This window comes from Telopea speciosissima, chromosome 8 (assembly GCF_018873765.1).
Source record: "Telopea speciosissima isolate NSW1024214 ecotype Mountain lineage chromosome 8, Tspe_v1, whole genome shotgun sequence".
Lineage (NCBI taxonomy): Eukaryota > Viridiplantae > Streptophyta > Magnoliopsida > Proteales > Proteaceae > Telopea > Telopea speciosissima.
The window spans coordinates 33,281,120-33,300,962 of NC_057923.1; the positions used below are offsets into that span (position 1 = coordinate 33,281,120).

The 19,843-nt window shown below is 44.2% G+C and overlaps 1 pseudogene; it reads right to left on the minus strand.

Annotated features, from left to right (window-relative positions):
- LOC122672244 overlaps positions 1 to 10,298 on the minus strand; it is a 55,031-nt pseudogene extending 44,733 nt beyond the window's left edge.
- Between the last annotated feature and the right edge of the window lie 9,545 nt (positions 10,299 to 19,843).

The window sequence follows — 19,843 nt, forward strand, 5'->3', positions numbered from 1 at the left end:
ATTCAACCATGCATGGTAGCTAATGACATTTGATGTATAGCATTAATGTCCTCAAAGGTGTATGAGTGTACTGGAGAAAGTTCCATCTCGATCCGAGTCAAAATAGGTCAGCTAAGCTTTAAAAACTAGATTAAATGGACGTGGGCCCCACCTAGCCCTAAGTGGGACCTACCCCTACTTAATGCTAACCTAGACTGGGGGTAATAAGGACATTTCACACTAAATTGTGTTTAGAATACAAGTCTATTGGGGTTAACAAGTAAATTAATGTGAAATGGATGAATAGTATTGAGTACCCAGCCTAACAGGGCTTAGTGCCTATATACTCCTAAATAAGGACCCTTTTCTAATATTTGGACATTTCTCCAATTTAGAAAGCCCTAATGGATTGTGAGAGGAAGCAGAGAAGAAGAAGAGGAGCTAGGTTCAACTCGAGTCCAGCTCACGTTCACGTACTTAGCTGTACAGATGGAATCCACTTTTTTGTTTCTGGTGGCGCCACAGGATTCGTCGTGGCGCCGCGACGGCAATTGTGCCTATAAATATCCCCCCACCCCTCATTTCAACAAGTTCCAAGTTGAGGAGAGGGGGGACCCCTAAAGCTCTAGTTTTTTGTTTTTTTTTTCTTTTTTCCTAGTTTCGGGACCCTGCCCCAGTCCGATTTCGAGCTTTCGAGCATCGTCCCTCTGTCCGGAGTCCGAGTCCCCTAGACCCGCCTTTCCTAACCCATTTCCTCCCAAAACGCCGAAGCCTCCCATGGTCTAGTCACTCTGCCCGATGTCCTAACCCCTAGTTTCTGAAGCCTTTCGAAGTCGTTATTCTATCTGAGGTCCTAGTACCCAACATCCATGTGCTGTTATTCTGCCCGATATCCGAGGAGCCTAGTTTTTGAAACTTTTCGATGCCGTTATTCTGTCTAAGGTCTTAGTACCCGAACACCGTTACACTATCCGACATCCGGGTGATCACTCTCTAGAGATTTTTTGACGCCATTATTTTGCCTCATATCCTGGCAATTACTTTCTGATGTTGTTACTCTGTCCGACAAAGGACAAAGCCAGTCTTTTGCCTCTACCTGAGCTGGGGGACGCGATCTATCCCATATAATTGCATTGGTTTAATGTATATAGGTATTTAATCTTTTCATTGCACTTTAATTCCGTAACAATGTAGACTTTTAAATTATGCCCGTGTAGTGTATAGTAGTTAATTTATTTAAGCAGCTTTGTGCATCATATTAGTTATACATGTGGAAATAGGACATTTATGAGGGAAGAATATTCGAAAACCAACATCTAGTAGAAAGACCGGTTTACCCGGGCGAGGTAGGTGCCTAACACCTTCCCACTCTCGTAACCTGACCACTTACCACGAATCTCTAACCAGACTAAACGAAGTCCTACAGCCCTTCACAGGGCTACACCAATGGGTCCTAGGCCCTAATCCTAGGTGCCGACTCCATTTCATTTTATTGTATGACCCCCATCCCCCGATGAACCCTAACCTTTGAGAAGACGCATTCCTTCTCTCTCTCCAATCGAGGAGCATAACCCCTACCCCCTCTAAACTAAGCGCCCAAGAGGGAATGCGGGGCACGATTTTGAGAACGGATTCTCATAGTGACGACTCCACTGGGGAATTGATGGTCAAGCTTTCAATACTAGATGCTACCGTTGAACGCAAGAATATTCTTCCTTCTGCATTATTGATTAATAACATGTTTGGCTAACCCCTTCTGTGTACTAACTGCATCATGCATCGTGTTCGAAGTGAAGTCAAACGACGAGGGTACTCCCTGTTGTGCCTCTACCCCCAGGGAGGTGGGGCACATCATACTAAATACTCTGAGATGAATGATACCCGCTTCCGCCACCACTATCATGCACACACAACACTGTATGGAAACACACAGCCCGTGGTTAGTCGTTGGACCCCATATGTAGATATGGGTAATTCGTGGGGAAGCCACAGCCCTTGATATTTATTGTACGAGTTTAGAATCACCAATGAGGGTATTCACTAGTGTGCCATGGGGTACTTTGCTACTAAAAAAGGACACTAGTTTAATTACTCTGAGATTGTGTGACCTACTCTCCAGGTATATTAAAAGCACCATGTACTGACGATTAGCGATCACGAGCCATAGGTATATCAATTCTATCAAGGGTGACCTTTTTGTGTCCTATCAGCCTACCTATTACATGCATCATGTAAAAAATTAGACCATATATGATTAGGATACGTCATAGACTAACGTAGCAACCCTTCGGGGCCGAAAACAAGGTTCTTAGCTGTGTATCTTCCTTAATGTAGTTTACTCGTCATGGGAAAGGGCTCCATTTGTCCCTCGATAGTCCCTCAATGAAAGCGACATAATCGTCCAGGATGGTGTATCAAAAAAATGTAGCCTCGATAGTCTCTCAAAAAATGGTACCACCACTAAGGACATTATGTCAATAATGGAGCTCTAGTTACCCCAAATGAAAGGTACTCTACATTAACTGAGGATAGACCGTCGGGAGATCCTCAAGAAAGCCTCTTCGTGACGATCCTAATTCAATCTCTGGGAGCCATCGAACAAGGGAGGATTTATGGCAAGAAGTGGATCGAAGAGGTCAGAAATGGATCGTCACACTACCCAACCACTATTTGTATATATATGTTTGTATATTTGCTTTGTAAACCAGAACATAGGGGTGTCAATGGGCTGGGCTGGGCCGGGCCTAGCCTAAACCCTAACCCAACCCTAGGGGCCTTAACCTAAACCCAAACCCAACCCAACCCTACCAGGGCCTAAGATACCCTCAACCCAACCCGACCCTACCAGGGCTTTCCCTAACCCGACCCGGCCCTGATTGACCCTGATTGGGTCGGGCAGGGCCGGGTTGGCCCTGATTGACCCTGGCATGCAAGCAACTTTTTCTTTTATTTTTGCACTCTAGGCTGCGTCTTCTTCTAGCCACATCATTCATCTGATCCTTCTATCCACATACTAGTTGAGGGTAGTGATAGTTTAGGAGTAACTTAAAAAATACCAATCGAGAGAGAAAACTCAGATTTGTATCAAACTCAAATTAGAGGAGGGGTTAGGATTATATGGATTAGACAATAAATGTTGAAATAGGTCTGAAAACAGAGTATGCCACAGGTTGATTTAAACTGAAATTAAACTTTGATTAGCTCTTACCTGTAGTTGGGAATAAAACAGGAAGTGAAGGACAATATGCTCTCTTGAAATCAGAAGATAAACACTAGTGGAAATTGAAGCTATAGAGCATAAATTAATCATAAACCAAGGCTGGCAGCAGAAGGGGGAAAGAAGCCTATCGTAGGCTAGGGTATCTCATCCATTCTGACTCTCATAGATTCTCAAGGCTAAACAACACTCAAATCTTCAATCCATTCCAACGTGAGAGGTTGATACATTATATTTATAAAGTTCAAATCAGAGAAAGAATATGATAGGCTCAACCGCTCAAGAGAAGAAGAGGACCAAGAAGAATAGGAGAAAGTAATATAGATTTTGTGAACTTTAGCTTCCATTCTCCTGCTTCAATGCTTCACGCCAAACTGAACTTCAGGCCTTCAGCCTCCACCCTCCAGCGGCGCCCTTAGCCCCTTACTCAGTTACTCCCTTAGCGATTAGGATGAAAAGGGTTTGTCATTTAGGGTTTTACTTTTGCTTTTTATTTAATTACATTAATATATTAATATCTATATATAAAATTTAGGGTTTGTCTTTCGCTTTTTAATACTTATAATATAATATTAATACAGGGTCGGGCTGGGCTCAGCCCGAGGTCTGAACCGAGCCCGACCCGACCCTGCTAGGGCCAGACTATTGCTAAACCCATTCCTGCCCTTCGGGCTAAAAAATCAAGGTCGGGTTGGGGCCGGGCTCAGGGCGGGTTTGGGGCGGCCTGGCTTTTTTGACACCCCTACCAGAACATAGATATGTATATATACATATATAAAGAAATTAAAAAAAAATAAAAAAGATAAAAAAATGCTAATTTGTTTGTCACACAAAATGTTACACCCGCATACCAAATATACCCCTATACCTCGGGGTAGTTTAGACCTTTACCAAGGGCAATGCCGCGGTGGCACTGGCCAACACCTGTAACCTCAGACTTAAAATATTATTATAAGAGACCCCTCGAAGACCTAGAAGTGTGGGTCAAAGCCCCACAATTTTTCTTGAAGTTTGGGGCTTGACAGCAGCATCAGAGTCACGAACAGACTCACTCATACTAAATCTGTTTGAGGATCCGCTTGTGCTGTTACCTACCCTTTTGGTAATTTTTCCTATGGGACCCACATCCCCATGTTCTGGACACTGTAATTGGACTTTTGGACCATATGGACCCTCACCCTTACCATTAATTGGCTAGTTGGGCCATGAAGTGGGCCCACAAGGTCTAACTTGAAGGAATTATTGGGTTTTGTATAACCTAACCTAAACCAAACAGGCCTTAGAGAACAATTAAGTCCTATGGACTTAGGATGCACCCCAAACAAGACCTAACTAACTAAATGGACCTAATGGTTATGACTTGAACCAAACATGACCTAAGACCTAAACTAAAACCCATTTAAAGCCTAAGGGGTTAACTACATTCTAAGGGCACCTAACCAAACATGGCCTAAGGCCCATTTGATCCTTAAAAGGATAAGGAAATCCCTCATTCCCTTATCTCTCCCCCTCCTAAGAAAATCGTGGAGGAGAAGAGACAAGTAAAGGAGGAGAAGGAGGAAGGAAGAAGAAGAAGTGGAAGTAGGCAAGGAATGGGAGAGCAAGGGAAGAAGATGGGAGCTATGCCAAGATGGCTAGCTATCCCACATCTCGTCCTCTTGCTGTCCGGACGAAGGGAGAAGAAGAAGGTGAAGGAGAAGAGATGGAAAGGAAGGGAGGAGGTCAAGAGGGCTCACCTAGCCTTGGGTTTTACTTCTCCATTGGAGGATCTCACCAAGGTAAGACTTCAAGCTTGGTACTTCTCCATTTCCCTTTCTATTTTGGTAGAATTCCTTGATCTTGAGCTAACCTAGGGTTCCATTTGGGACTCAAGGTGATGCTTGGCCCTAATTGGGAGCTCTAATGGTGCTGACCTAGCTCTAGAAATGGTCCCTAAGTGCTGCATTTACAGCCATTATTGGTGAACCTTTGGTTTGAACCTTGAAACCTAGCCCTTGGACCAATTGAGACCAAACCCTTATTGGATCTTGGATCCATGAGGTGAACCTAGGTTCTAATGACCCTAGGGAGGCTTAGACACCCCCTCCATGACCCTGAAGAGCTTGGGTTCTCCAAGCTTCAAGTTAGAGAAGAAACCCTTTGAAATCTCAGAAGAGATTGTCGACGGACGCACGATTGAATCCACCAATCATGGTACCGTCTGTCAGTCCGCCCAGTGTAGTCCTTTTGAATTGGCCTGGACGGATGAAGGAACAGACTCAAGTCTGTTGCATCCGCCCGAGAGCAATTCACTCTCGGGCATGTCTCAGGGATCGACCGGATGCAGAGGCGGACTAAGGAAGCACATCCGCCCGTGGGTTCACTCGCTCTCGGGTGTATCTCAGGACCCGAACAGATGCACGATTGGATCCAAGTAAGAAGTTCCATTCGTGGATTTGCTCCCTATGTTTTAACCTTTGGCCTAAATAGAGTCAGGGACTGACTCATCCTGTTGTAACCGTCAGTGAGTTTGCTTATGCTGTCTTGGTAGAAACTTGATTTTAACCTTAGGGGCCTAGCATGGGACCATCTTATACATGCTTTAATGATTGCTTTTATATGTTTAGGCTACTCAACTCGATGGACAGCTGGTGCACCGGTGAGATTCATGTCAACCACGCCGGATGGCACCCGAGTTTGGTGAGTGGGTTCTAAGCTACTTTGTTGGGTTTGAATATATATATATTTGACAATCTTAAGCATGCTATTATATAATTATAAACATTGTGCTCATTGCATTATTATTCAAAGCTAAACTATTATGAATGCGATAGTATGCTCACCATTGTATCGGGCTACGGTGCCTGGTGTGCCTGTACCGGAACCCCAATTTATTTAATTATGAAATCTATTATATGCCATCCTGATTTATATGTGCTATGCCGTGCTGTGTTGGTACCCGAGTACTAGATGGAATGGGACGTTGATGCACCCGGATACCTCTCGGGACGATAGGATTTGCATATAGTATATCTGTGGCTAGGATGCTTGTTCCCTTATGCTATGACCCTTGCGGATAGGGGTTTACGTGTTGGATAGTCTGAGCACCTGTGGTTTGTGGAGGTGGGAGAGGCTAGGACAGGGGTAGTGATGGCTAACGGGGTCTGCCACTGGGTGACTGGATGGTTTTTACCAACGTAGGTCCCCTTGTGATAATTGAGGTTTCACTGGGGTGATACGTTAAGTGACCGTCAGTGTCTCCCGAGTTATCACAGTAGCATACACTTGATCAATAGAATTTGTGTGTTAGATGGAAAATGAATCTAACATTAGCATGCATCATTCTGTTTGATACTGATTGTATGATGTATGTGCATTCCCCTTTGCTCCCTCACTAGCTAGTGTAGCTAACCCCGTTGCACAACCCCCTTTTAGTTGACATGCAGGTAATCTCTTGACGAGCACCGTTGGATGCGATTCAAATGGAATCGGTGACTGTGACTTGGATGTAGATATACACCCAAGATTGGTGCCCTTGGGGCAATTATTTATTATTTAATTTCTGTATTCATCCACAATCATGTATAAATTGTATGTTTAATTATAGGAGAGATTGAATGGTTACAAACATTGATATTGTATTATGTGGTATCAATAGAGAACCAATGCTCTATAATTTCACATGTTTTAAATTAAATTTTGCTTCCGCTAATTCTGTGATTGGAACGATTTATTCCATTTGGGTGCGTTCTTTGCTATTATCATGAATGATGACAGAGTGGATTGTGGCTCAGGACACTGTATCTGTGATCCTGGTAGGTATTGGGATGATGTGTGTTATCTTAGTCACCCCCTATGTGACAAAATATCTTATATCAAGATGGGGGGGTGACACAAAATCTTAAAGCAATCTTTCGCCTTTGTTGCCCACTTAGGACCGTCAGGCCGGCCGATTAACTCAGGCCCATCTTCACCAGTCTCCATCTTCTTCATCCAATAGAAATCCCAGCCCATCTTCTAGTCTCGCTAGGCAAATTCCAGTAGGGTCACCCCCTCTTACGAGTACCATGGACCCACCAGAGGCCGGTTCTTCGAAAGAAGTTTTGAGTCAAGAAATGGTCAGCATGAGAAGAGAGATGACTAAGATGAGGTAGCTAGTTACACAGATGGTTTAGGAAATGCAGAGTCAGTCTCGAGGAGACAGTACACAAATCCCCAGGGAACCTAGGATGATGCCAATATCCAAAGTACAACCCAAGGTTCTAATAGAGGAGGAAGAAGTTGTAATTCTTAACACCCCACAAAATCCCCCTGAGACTAAAAGGGAGAAACGGATGAGGGAGAAAGTTGAAAAACTAGAGATTGTTGTGCAAGGGAAAGCAATAGCAAAACCAGAAGATGATTTGATCTTCTTCCCGAAGGGGAGGATACCTCAAGACTTCAAATGGAAGCTTGAAAAATTTGATGGGATAGGGGTGCGAGGATCAGTTTTAGGAACCGAGGGGGTGTGGTTCCCCACACAGCTTGGAGGGTTTTGGTTATGCTCCTAGGTTGGAGAGAGAGAAGGAATGCATCTTCTCAAAGGGTTATGATTAATCGGGGGATGGGGTCATACAATTAAATGAAATGGAGTTGCCACCTAGGATTAGGGCCTAGTACCCATTGGTGTAGCCCTGTGAAGGGCTATAGGACTTCGTTTGGTCTGATCAGAGATTCGGGGTAAGCGGTCAGGTTACGAGAGTGGGAAGGTGTTAGGCACCCACCTTGCCTGGGTGAACTGATCTTTCTACTAGATGTTGGTTTTTTAATATTCTTCCTTCATAATGTCCTATTTTTTCACATGTACAGCTAAAATGATGCACAAACTACTTAATTAAATTAACTACTGTACACTACACATTCATAATTTAAAAGTCTACATTGCTAGATTTTGGTATGCGTTTAAACCAATGCGATTATACGGGATAAATTACGTCCCCCAACTCAGGTGGAGGCAAAAGACTGGCTTTGTCCTTTGTCGGACAGAGTAACATAGTTGGAGAGTAATTACCTAGATGTCAGGCAGAATAACAGCGTCGAAAAATATTTGGGGAGTACTTACCCAGAGGTCAGGTAGCGTAAATGCATACGGGTGTCAGGTGTCGAGACCCTGGACAGAATAACGGCGTCTGAAGGCTTCGGAAGCTAGGCTTCTTCGAATATCGAGCAGAGTAATGGCGCACGGGCGTCAGATACTAGGACCTCAGATAGAATGACAGCATCAAAAAACACTTCAAAAACTAGGAATTAGGATGTTGGACAGGGTGACTAGGCCATGGGAGGCTTCGGGGTTTCAAGAAGAATCGGGTTAGGGAAGGCGGGTCCGAAAGACCCAGACTCCATACAGAGGGACTAGGCTCGAAGGCTCAAAATCAGACAGGGGCAGTGCCTAAAAACTAGGAAAAAAGGAAAAAAATTGGAAAATTGAAGCTCTGGGGGTCCCCCCACTCCTCAACTTAAGACTTATTGAAATGAGGGGTGGGGGCTATTTATAGCCAAAAATCCATCTGGCGGCGCTACTGGACAAAAAATATTACGTTTGGGATACCCGACGGTGCCACGGCTCGGGGTACGACACCATCGCGCGACACCGCGAGGGGTAGGTCTTCCTGGCCACGGCGTTGCCACGCGGTGCCACGGCTAGGAGACACCGCCACCACGGCCAAGTACAGCGCTACCAAGCAGTGCCGCTGCCAGGCATGGCATTGCCGTGTAGTACTGTGGTCGTGCGTGGTGCCACTGGGTCAAGCCTTCAGGCGAGGGCGTCGTGTAGGGTCATTCAGGGGATGCTGGGGGACCACGGATGGAAACAAGATTGAATAAGGGGTGTCCGAGTCATCCTGAAGGAAAGGAATATTTAAAGGGCATTGCCAATCTTTTGCATCCTGTTGTCATCATCATTGGGCGATGGCAAAATCAAGCGTCTACAGTTTGCCCCTCTTTAGCCAAGACCTGTGCCAATAGCTGAAAGGCAAAGATAAAAGACTGCTTGATTTTGTCATCAGGAGCATGTATCACCGCCACTTTGCTCATTGGTGGCAGAGTCAAACGATAAAACTGCATCTCGGTAAATCATTCAACAAATCTTTGAGCAACTACTACCGTCACTTTTGCTCATAGGCGACGGTGTTCCCTCGAAAAACTTTTCAGTAAGCCTCCTTGGGCCGAGCAACTACTCCATTACTTTGCTCAAAGGTAATGGAGATCCCTTAGTATACCTTTCGGTAAACTTCCTCGGGTTGAGCAACTACTACCACCACTTTGCTCATAGGTGACAGTGTTTTAAACGATAAAACCTAATTCGGCAAATCGCTCGGTGAAGTCTTTTGCTTTGAACGAGAAAACCTATCTCGACAAACCGTCCAATGAAATTTTTAATTTTGAATGGTAAAACCTATCTTGGCAGACCATACGACGAAAACTCTAATTTTGAATGATAAAATCTATCTCGGAAAACCGTCTAGTGAAGTCTCTTGTTTTTAATGATAAAACCTAGGATCGGATGACAATAGGTGATCGACAAACCAAATGGTAACAGGTGATCAAAAAGTCAAATGGCGACGAACGATCCAGGGATCGGATGACAACGGGTGATCAATAGATCAAATAGTAAAAGGTGATCTAAGGATCGGGTGAGAATGGGTGATCAACAGATGAAATGGCAACAGGCGATCGAAGGATCAGGTGACAATGGGTGATCAACAGATCAAATTGTAACAGGTAATCAAAAGTCAAATGCCAATGGGCGATCCAGGGATTGGATGACAATGGGTGATCAACAGATCGAATAGGGTAATGGGTGGTCAAAAATTCAAATGGCAACGGGTGATCCAGGGATTGGATGACAATGGGTGATCAACAGATCAAATGGCAATGGATGATCGAATAGTTAAATGGCAGTGGGCGATCCAAGGATCGGATGAGAATGGGTGATCAATAAATTAAATAGGGTAATAGTTTTGAGTAGTGCTCCGTTGGATTATGACTTATGAGCAATGCTCGGCATGGATTTTTGGTTGTGAGCAACGAAAAGTTGTGTTTGAGCATCGCTCGATGGGAAAGGCATCGTGACCGAAATTTGAAATGTATAACGATGAGACGACATAGCGATCGAATTTTGAAATATGTAATGATGAGACGGCATCGCAATCAGATTTTAAAAAATGTGTGACCATGAGACGGCATCGCTACTGGATTTTGAAATGTGTGACGATGAGATGACATCGCGATATAATTTTGAAAAATGTGTGAGGATGATACAGCATAGCGACCGGATTTTAAAATGTGTGACGATGAGATGGCATCGTGACTGGATTTTAAAAAATGTGACAATGAGACGGCATCGAGATCGAATTTTGAAAAATGTAACTATAAGACGACATCACGACCAAATTTTGAAAAATCTGTGACAATGAGACGACATCTGACCGGATTTTAAAATATGTGACAATGAGACGACATCGCGACCGAATATTAAAAAGTGTGTGATGATGAGACAGCATCACGATCGGATTTTGAAATGTGTGACGATGAGACGGCATCGCGACCAAATTTTGAAAAAATGTGTGACGATGAGATGGCATGGCAACCAAATTTTGAAATGTACAATGATGAGATAGCATCGCAACCGAATTTGAAATGTACAATGGTGAGACGGCATCGCGACCGAATTTTAAACTATGTGATGATGAGAAGGCATCGTGACCAAATTTTGAAATGTGTAACAATGAGATGGCATCGTGACCGAATTTTGAAATGTGTAATGATGAGACAGCATCACTACCGGATTTTGAAATGTATAACGATGAGACGGCATCGCAACCAAATTTTGAAATGTGCAAGAAGAGACGGCATCACGACCGACTGGGGAAAGGAAGTACGATGAGATGGCATCGCGACCAATTTTTTAAAACGTACAAAGAGATGGCATCGCGACCCACTTGGGAAAAAATGTACGATGAGGTGGCATCATGACCATTTTTTGAAAAACGTACGATGAGATGGTATCGCGACCAATTTTTGAAAACGTACGATGAGATGGCATCATGACCAATTTTTGGAAAACATACGATGAGATGGCATCGCGACCCACTTGGGAAAAAAAAATATGATGAGATGGCATCGTGACCAATTTTTGGAAAACGTACGATGAGATGGCATCACGACCCACTTTTTGAAAACGTACGATGAGATGGCACTGTGACCACTGGGGAAAAATATTCAAAGAGATGGCCCTTCGGCCAGTTTTTCAAAGTGCATGGTGAGGTGGACTTGCAACCCCAAAAAAAATATTTTTTTTTGGTCGTGACACTGCCTATTCTGCGCGACGCTGCCACGTGGGGTTGCCGACCTGTACGGTTCTACCACGCGGGGCCGCCTACCTGTGCGATGCTGCCACTCAGGGCAGGGGACCTGCGCGGCACTACCACATAGGGTTGCGGGCCTATGTAGTGGTGCCACGGGGCCGCAGCCGCGGTCATAGTACAGCTAGGAGTGCTCGCCCATGGCCCGCAGTGCCGTCAAGCCTCAATTTCTATAAAAGGGGAGGTGGACCTCATTTCTCACCTCCCCCTCTCCCTTTGTTGGTTCTTTCCCTTTTGGGCTCCCCCCTCTCTCTTCTTTCTCTCTCTTCCTTGTTTTTTTCTCAATTTTCTCTTTCTTCTTTGTTTTTGTATGAGCCATTCACCATGTCTTCATCCAAACAAGGCAGGCCATCATCTTCTTCTTCTGAGGTGTCCGGTGACCTAAAGGCGAAGTGGTACATAGGCAGTATTTTGGTGGACACCGCGCTCCACAAATGCTGCACCATCTGGGGTCATGCTCTCAAGAAGGTAAGGGGTGCTCTCCTTTTCTTCTCTTTTTATGCAACGCATGTTCTTATTCAATACTTGAATCTCGCCCATTATCTTGTAGGAGCTTTACTCCCCTGGTTACAAGAAGTACTGCCATACCAATGACCTCTTGTAATGGTACTCACGCCTTCATCTTGCCGTGAGAGAGAGGGTGGACTTGATTGGCTTGGGGCGTACTGCTCAGGTAGTTTCGCCCAAGCTGGACACTCATGTAGTTCACGCTTTGGTAGACCGTTGATGGTCGTTGACTCACACATTTCATCTGCCTGCTGGGGAGGTAACCATCACCTCTCTAGACTTCTTCATGATTACAGGGATCCCCTTCACTAGGAAACCCATTTCTGTGACTCCTTCCCTTGAGACGAGGTCCCTTAAGGATATTGGGGATCTCCTAGGTTTCACAATGAGCTCTCGTGTCATTCTCTTATCCACCCTGAAGAAGTAGTGGGACAACCGCGTGATTGATGACAACTCCCTAGGGAGTTATTGGACCAAGCCGCTAGGAGTTTTCTCCTTTATCTTGTCTCCAATGTTCTTTTCTGTGACAGGCGAGGCCGCATAGACACTCTTCTTGCTTGTTTCTTTGAGGATTTTCATGAGGCAGCATCCTTCGACTGGGGCAGGTCTACCTATGCTCTCTTTTTGAGGATGTTAGATCTTCTTGCCATCGACACTCCTGGCTTGACCGGCTACGCCTACGTTCTTTGGGTATGCTTCGCTCCCCTGATCCCTCTTTTTTTTTTTTTTTTTCTTTTAGCCTTCAATCTTTGTTTGGTTCTTGATATTGCTCTCTTATTTTCTTGACAGGTCTGGTGCTATGAGGTTTTAGGGATCCATGCCTCTGGTCTCCCAGACGAGTCGGCTCCTTAATCCTCCGAGTGACTCGTTGTGGAAAGGCTAGGTGTTCTCTTATCGATGAGCCGCAAGGACATCTTCAGCTCAATGATTTGGCAGTTACCCGGGTAATGATCAAAGAAACTTCTTAGATTCTTCATGTTCTTCTTGAATTGATTCCTCTTTGCTTGTTTAACTGAAATGATTCTGTTGGCAGATCTCCTGGCAGCCCTATGATGAGGAGGAGATTTTATATCCCGACGACCTGGGGGAGTACCGGTTTGCTTGTGGGCTTGTCCAGAAGCAAATAGCCTTTGAGGGTCCTTCTAGGGTGGAGCTGTATCTTGGGGAGAGGGTGACCCATCAGTGGCATCCTACTCAGATGGTGCCTCGGCCTTCCCCTACTCACATGTGTGCTCCTCTCCTGACATTGAGGCCTTGAGGGTTGGGATCGCAACTGCAGAGCTAGTTATGGTGAACCAGGATTACTAGGATTTCCTTTATTGAGAGACCATCTGTGTTCACTTGACTCAGGAGGGTCCAGTGGTATTCCCTTGAACCTTATCTCCTTTTGTGACATTTTCTATCTCCCTTTTTTTTTAAAAAAAATTGACAGTCTTGTCTCTACTTTTCTTCCTTTCCTTTTTGTAGTACCTAGGTCGTCGCCTGATTCCTAGCGAATATGGATTGCCTCCCTCATGTGGCTGCAGTGTGAGCTCTCGCCCTTCCCATGCTTCCGTACTGACTTGCCTATTACGCAGATGGGTGATCCCATCCTAGGGTACAGGGGGTCAACCATCCCTTCCAGGTTTGATATCAGTCTCTAGATCGTCCTCCCTGCTTATCGGGTTCCCGATTACGACTTGGGGCTCCCGATTCCCTCTGCTAGGGTATGTTGTCTCTTCTTTTTCTCTTTATTTTATGATCAATTCCTTGGTCTTGGTTGGCCTTTGCTAGGTATCATCATAACAGATCAGTGCTGAGAGATACGCTGACATACGTTGGATGCAGGCGAGTGTGGATGCCGAGTTCTAGGAGAGGATATGTGACATCCAGCTGTTGGTGAGTAATTCCTCTTCTATATCTTTTGATGCTTTCCCTTATTTTGGAATCTCTTCCCTTTTCTTGAAATAATCTCAATCCTTTTCTCTTTCAGAGGGATCAGCTCCATGAGATGAGGGAATCTCGGGACCACTTCAAGCGTCGCTATCGACGGAGTTCTGAGGAGAACCGGAGGTATTCTGAGGAGAACAGATGCCTTCGGAGGGAGCTAGCACGTGCAGGACTCTTTCAATTGCCATCCCCGATGTAGGGTGATAATGATGACGATGATGACGACGGTGACAATGGCAGCTATGAGCGCATCCCAGAGGCCAATAGTGAGGCCGCATCCTTTTACGGCGAGAATTAGTCTTCTACCCCCCCCCCCCCCAGTTACTGAATATACTCTTCTTTTTTGTATGGATTTTTTGGGTTGTGTGGATTTTACAGTGTTGTTTGGATGTTGATGTTGTATTTTATTTTTTATTTTTATTTTGTCTTATGTATAGAGTAGGTTAATTACCTTGAAACAGTTACTTTTTCCTTTACAAGGCACAATCCCAAATGTCTTTCATTTAACCAGAATGGTATGGCAACGGAAAAGAGGGTACGGGAACGGAAAAGAGAGTGATGGAAATGAAACGTAGTCCAATAAATTCACCCCTCAATTACATGTTTCATCCATAATTCATCTAGTAGATTCACGATCTTCGGCGTTAACTCTTCTAGTGGTCGAACCTTCTCCGTTGCTGCTTTCAGAGCCAAATGAAATCGTGTGGATACGAGATGAGGCAGGTAGAAGGTGGTATGAGTCAAACCCATCAACCACACACAATTACAATCCTAGATTTTGAAGATTGGGGCTTTTGTATCCCACCAACGGCAGTTCCACTGAATCTTCTCATCCGTTCTTTCTTCTAAGTATTTCCTTCAATCCTTGATCGCATAAAACACTATTGTTTCTTTTTGGATTTGGAAATGCTTCAGGTGCAGTGTAGTGTCAAGTATAGGTTGAACCAATCGTAGCCTTTCTAGTAGCCATATTTATAAAATTGCAGGCAATCCTGCACAATAATCTGTGCAATACTTTTGGGAAGCATTCATGCCGTCCAGGCCTTGGAAAGTCTCAGCTAGCATTGTAGGGGTGATATCACATCCTTCTAGGAGCTGCTGAACAACGTCGGCCATTACAGGGAGAACGCCTTTCCTCGGGGAACGCAACAAGTATCTCCCAATCATGTAAAATGAATATGCTTTCCTCCTCTTCTCCTGTTGAGTCTTTCCGACACTTTCCTGCTTGGAAAAGATTCCTTCTATTTTCATGATGTTAACTCTGCCATATTCCATAACCTTCTTGACTTCCCTCTTGGGCCATCTGAAGAAATCTTACAGAACTTCTTCATAGTTATTGCGTAGAGGGGGACGGAAAAGTCTTCCTAACGGTGGTGAGAGCATGCAACCTCAAAATTCTTCAACTGTGGGGGTTGTCTTCACATCTCCAAATCAGAAAACGTGCAGTTCTGGATCCCAACATTGGTATACTTGCCGAAGCATGTCATGATGGATCTCCACATACATAATCCTTCTAAGGTTTGGTAGATGTACATCTTCCAAAGCGGTTGGATCTTCCGTACTCATGTCTATGGTCCATTTACGTAAAGTCTCATCGAGAGTTGCCTTCTTTGGGGGATGCATATTGCAAGTACCCAACCAAAGAACTTCTTAGTAAACTGGAAAAGATCTCTCTCTTTTTTCTTTTTTAGACTCAAGGAATAGTCAGCTCCTACTAGTAACACACGAGGAGATGCCAGATGGTAGATTTTTGTTGGATGGCGGGACTTTTTGGATGGTGTGATGGAGATTGCTGGGTGGCAAATTTTGGAATATGCCCCTGATGAAGGATTGTTGTGACCGCACTTGAGCATGCCAAGTTTCCTACATATCCTTTGAAAAGGAATCAGGTCAAACGTAGTTCATGTAGACCTGGCGGCTACACGAAATATTTCTTGAGTTAGTCCATGTTGACAAGGCCCTTGACGTCTTCTCCATCAAGATCCACGAGTCAAACAGCTTGCCTGGTTAGGATTTCTTTTACTTGATAAGGTCTGCTCCAATTTGGCCTGAACTTGCCCCTTGGGTCATGGGCAGGTGCCCTTTGCTCACGAAGAACTAAATCTCTGTCTTTAATGTTCCGCAGGCGAACTCCTTTGTTGAAGGCTCTCACCATTCTGAGTTGGTAATTTTTGAGGTGATCCATGGCTTTCATCCTTTTCTCATCTAACAGGTTGAGTTCATCATGCCTTTCTTGCATCCATTCTCTTTCGGGTAATTTGCAGTCTATCAATACTCTGAGGGACGGTACTTGGATTCTATAGGTAGTATTGCCTCCGTTCCATAGACCAATGAAAAAGGAGTTGTCCCAATAGAGGTTCGAATGGATGTCCGATAAGCCCATAATGCAAACGGGAGCTTGTCTGCCCAATCTCTATGAGTATCAGCCATTTTTTGCAATATGACTTTGACATTTTTGTTGGATGCTTCCACCACTCCGTTAGTCTGTGGTCTGTAAGTCGTAGACTAGTGCCTCTTGATACCAAACTTGGAAAAAACCTATCCATTTTTCCCAAGAAATGTGCTCCCTGATCAGATATGAGGGCATGTGGTACTCTGTATCTGCATATGATATTTTTCTTGACGAACTTCACTACTTTCGTAGCCGTCAAGGTGGCGTAAGACTATGCTTCCACCCATTTGGTGAAATAAGCTATGATGACGAGGATGAATTCATGTTTGTTGGACGCTTTTGGCGTCACCTTCCCTATGATGTCGATGCCCCATGTGGAGAATGGCCAGGGAGCATTCAATGAATGAAGTTCCATGGGAGGAATGTGGATAATGTTGGTAAATATCTGGCACTTGTGACATCTCTTCATGAACGTGGCACAATCCTCTTCCATGGTTGCCCAATAATACCCCAGTCTTAGGATCTTCTTGGCCAGCATTCTGGCATTCATGTGCGGTCTGCAAATTCCCTGATGGATTTCCTTCATGATTGTTTGAGCTTATTCCTCATCTACACAGAGTAGTTGTAATCCATCGTAAGACCTTTTGTACAGCAAGTTTCTTTGGAGCATGAATTGTGTGGCATACTTTTATAGCCGCTTCTTTTCACCCACAGTGAAATGTTCAGGATACCTCCTTTCTTTGATGAAGTCAACTATGGGTGTGAACCATATTTTTCCATCAACTGTCAAGACATTCACTGACTCTTCATATGCCGGCTCACAACTTTTGTCCACCAGAAATGATCAGATCTGGGTATCTGAGCTTCATTCAACCATTGAGGTGAAGGTGGCCAAAGTGTCTACAAATTTATTGTTGACTCTTGGCAAATATTCGAACATAATTTCTTCAAAGTTCTTGATTATCCTCTCCAAGTGTTCCTGATGGGGTTTCAGCTTTTCATCTTTCGTTTTCCATCTCCCTTGAGTTTGATAGATTATGATTGACGAATCCCCATAAATTTTCAACTTCTTGATTCCCAATGCCATGGCGGTCTCGAGGATAATCACACATGCTTTGTACTCTAGGGTTATCTGCAATATTTCAGCCCCATATCCCCTCTAATTGGCTGCACCATCAGAGTACAACTGCCACCAGTCTTTGCACTCTTCTTCTTCCATGCATGCTAAGTCCTCATCCGGGCAAAGATCTTCTGTTGGTCACAAATCCGCCTCCACCGGATGAGCAGCTAGATGGTCTGAGACTGCTCGCCCCTTCATAGACTTTTGGTTGACATATGTTATGTCAAATTCTGATAATAACAACATTCATCTGGCCATCCTTCCGGTTAGCGCCGGCTTTTCAAACAAGTATTTTATTGGGTCCATCCTTGAGATGAGTCGGATTGGATGCGAAAGCATGTAATGCCTCAATCTTTTAGTTACCCAAACCAGGACGGTACATGTCTTCTCCAAAGGGGTATAGCGAGTTTCATACTCTTGCAATTTCTTGCTCAAGTAGTAGACTACGTGCTCTTCTCCATTCTTCTAATCAAGCTGTGCTACCATCGATCCCATTGCCATTTCTTCAGTGGATAAGTACAACAGAAGTGGTTCACCCAGCATCGGTAGGATAAGTACTACCGGATGAGTCAGATACTCTTTTATTTTTTCGAACGCCTCTTAGCACTTATCGTTCCATTCTTTTGGTTCTTCTTTTCTCAGGAGCTTGAAAATGGATTAACATATTGTGGTTAAGCGTGCTATGAACCGGCTTATATATTGGATTAGACCCAAGAAACCTCAGATCTCATTTTCTATTTTTGGTGACGGCATTTCTGTTATAGCCTTTATTTTGTCGGGATCCACTTCTATTCCTCTTTTATTGACGAGAAATCCTAGAAGCTTCCCTGCCGTTGCTCTGAATACACATTTTTTAGGGTTTAATCTGAGCTTGTATTCTTTTATTCGCTCAAGAAACTTTCTCAATGCCAGGAAATGCCCTTGTCGGGTGACCGATTTGATGATCATGTCAACCACATACACTTCTACTTCTTTGTGTATCATGTTATGTAGGATGACCGTAACTACTCTTTGATACGTTGCTGTTACGTTCTTTATACCAAAGGGCATTACCTTGTAACAATAGGTTCCCCATGGCATGGTGAACGCTGTCTTTTCTCTATCCTTTGGACACATACTGATCTGATTATACCCAGAAAATCCATCCATAAATGATAATAGGGCATGCTTTACAGTGTTGTCTACCAACAAGTCAATGTGTGGTAATGGGAAGTCATCCTTGGGGCCGACTTTGTTGAGGTCTCTAAAATCCACACACATCCATACTTTCTCGTCTTTCTTGGGAATTGGGACAATATTGGACAACCATTGAGGGTACTATGCCACTTGGAGAAATCCTGCATTCCACTGCTTGATGACTTCCTCCCTGATCTTTTCACTCCATTCAGGTCGCATTCTTCTGGGCTTCTGCTTGACAGGCTGAATGTCTAGATAAGTGGGCAGTTGATGTTGTACTATCCTTGGATCGATGTCCGGCATATCTTCGTAGGACCATGCGAATACTTCTTGAAACTCCTTCAACAGGGCTGTCATCTGACCAACTTCCTCCTTATTGAGAGAGGAGCCAATTTTAACAATTCAGGGACACTGTTCTGTTCCCAAATTTATGAGACATGTGTCCTCTCAGACAGGCTAGGCTTTTCTTTGCTTTAGTTGTTTTATTAAGTGATGGTGTTCAAGGATATCCTCATCATCGGAAGATGAATCGGAGGAAGAAGAAGAGACATACTCGGAATGGTTGACTTCATTCATGATGGAAAGAGGAGTACAAGCAGACTCAACAGACTGGAAGGTACTACCTTCCTTGATTACAAGAGACTTACTAGCAGATGAGACTAGTTCGGAGCTGACCACTCCTTGAGACTCTATTTCCTGAAACCTTTCAGAAACACTGATCCAGTTTACAATGGGTTCTTGGAGAGGGTGAATCAAACGATGAGGTTTTGGTCCTTCTTTATCCCCTGCAAAAATCATGGCTATCTCGAACAATTCTCTGATGCTCAGATCTTCTTCAGCAGCTTTCACTTCTGCTTGTTCCACTTCTGGTGCTATCCAGTCGATGTTGTCTTGAAAGAAGACTTCAAATCCAGGCTGGAGTCTTCCTTTGTCATGATCGAACCATGGCTCAACGTTGCCACAGTATGGGAAGTTCTCTCCTTCCTTGACAAAATACCCATTTAGAGCCTTGAAATAGGGAGGCATTCCCATAGCAGTGCTCGCCTTCTCACATTTCAGGCTATTTTTAAGTTTGCCTTTCTTTTTTGGTTCTTCATATCCCAGTCCATGATGGTTGCCGTAAGTTGGAAACGCAAGGAATA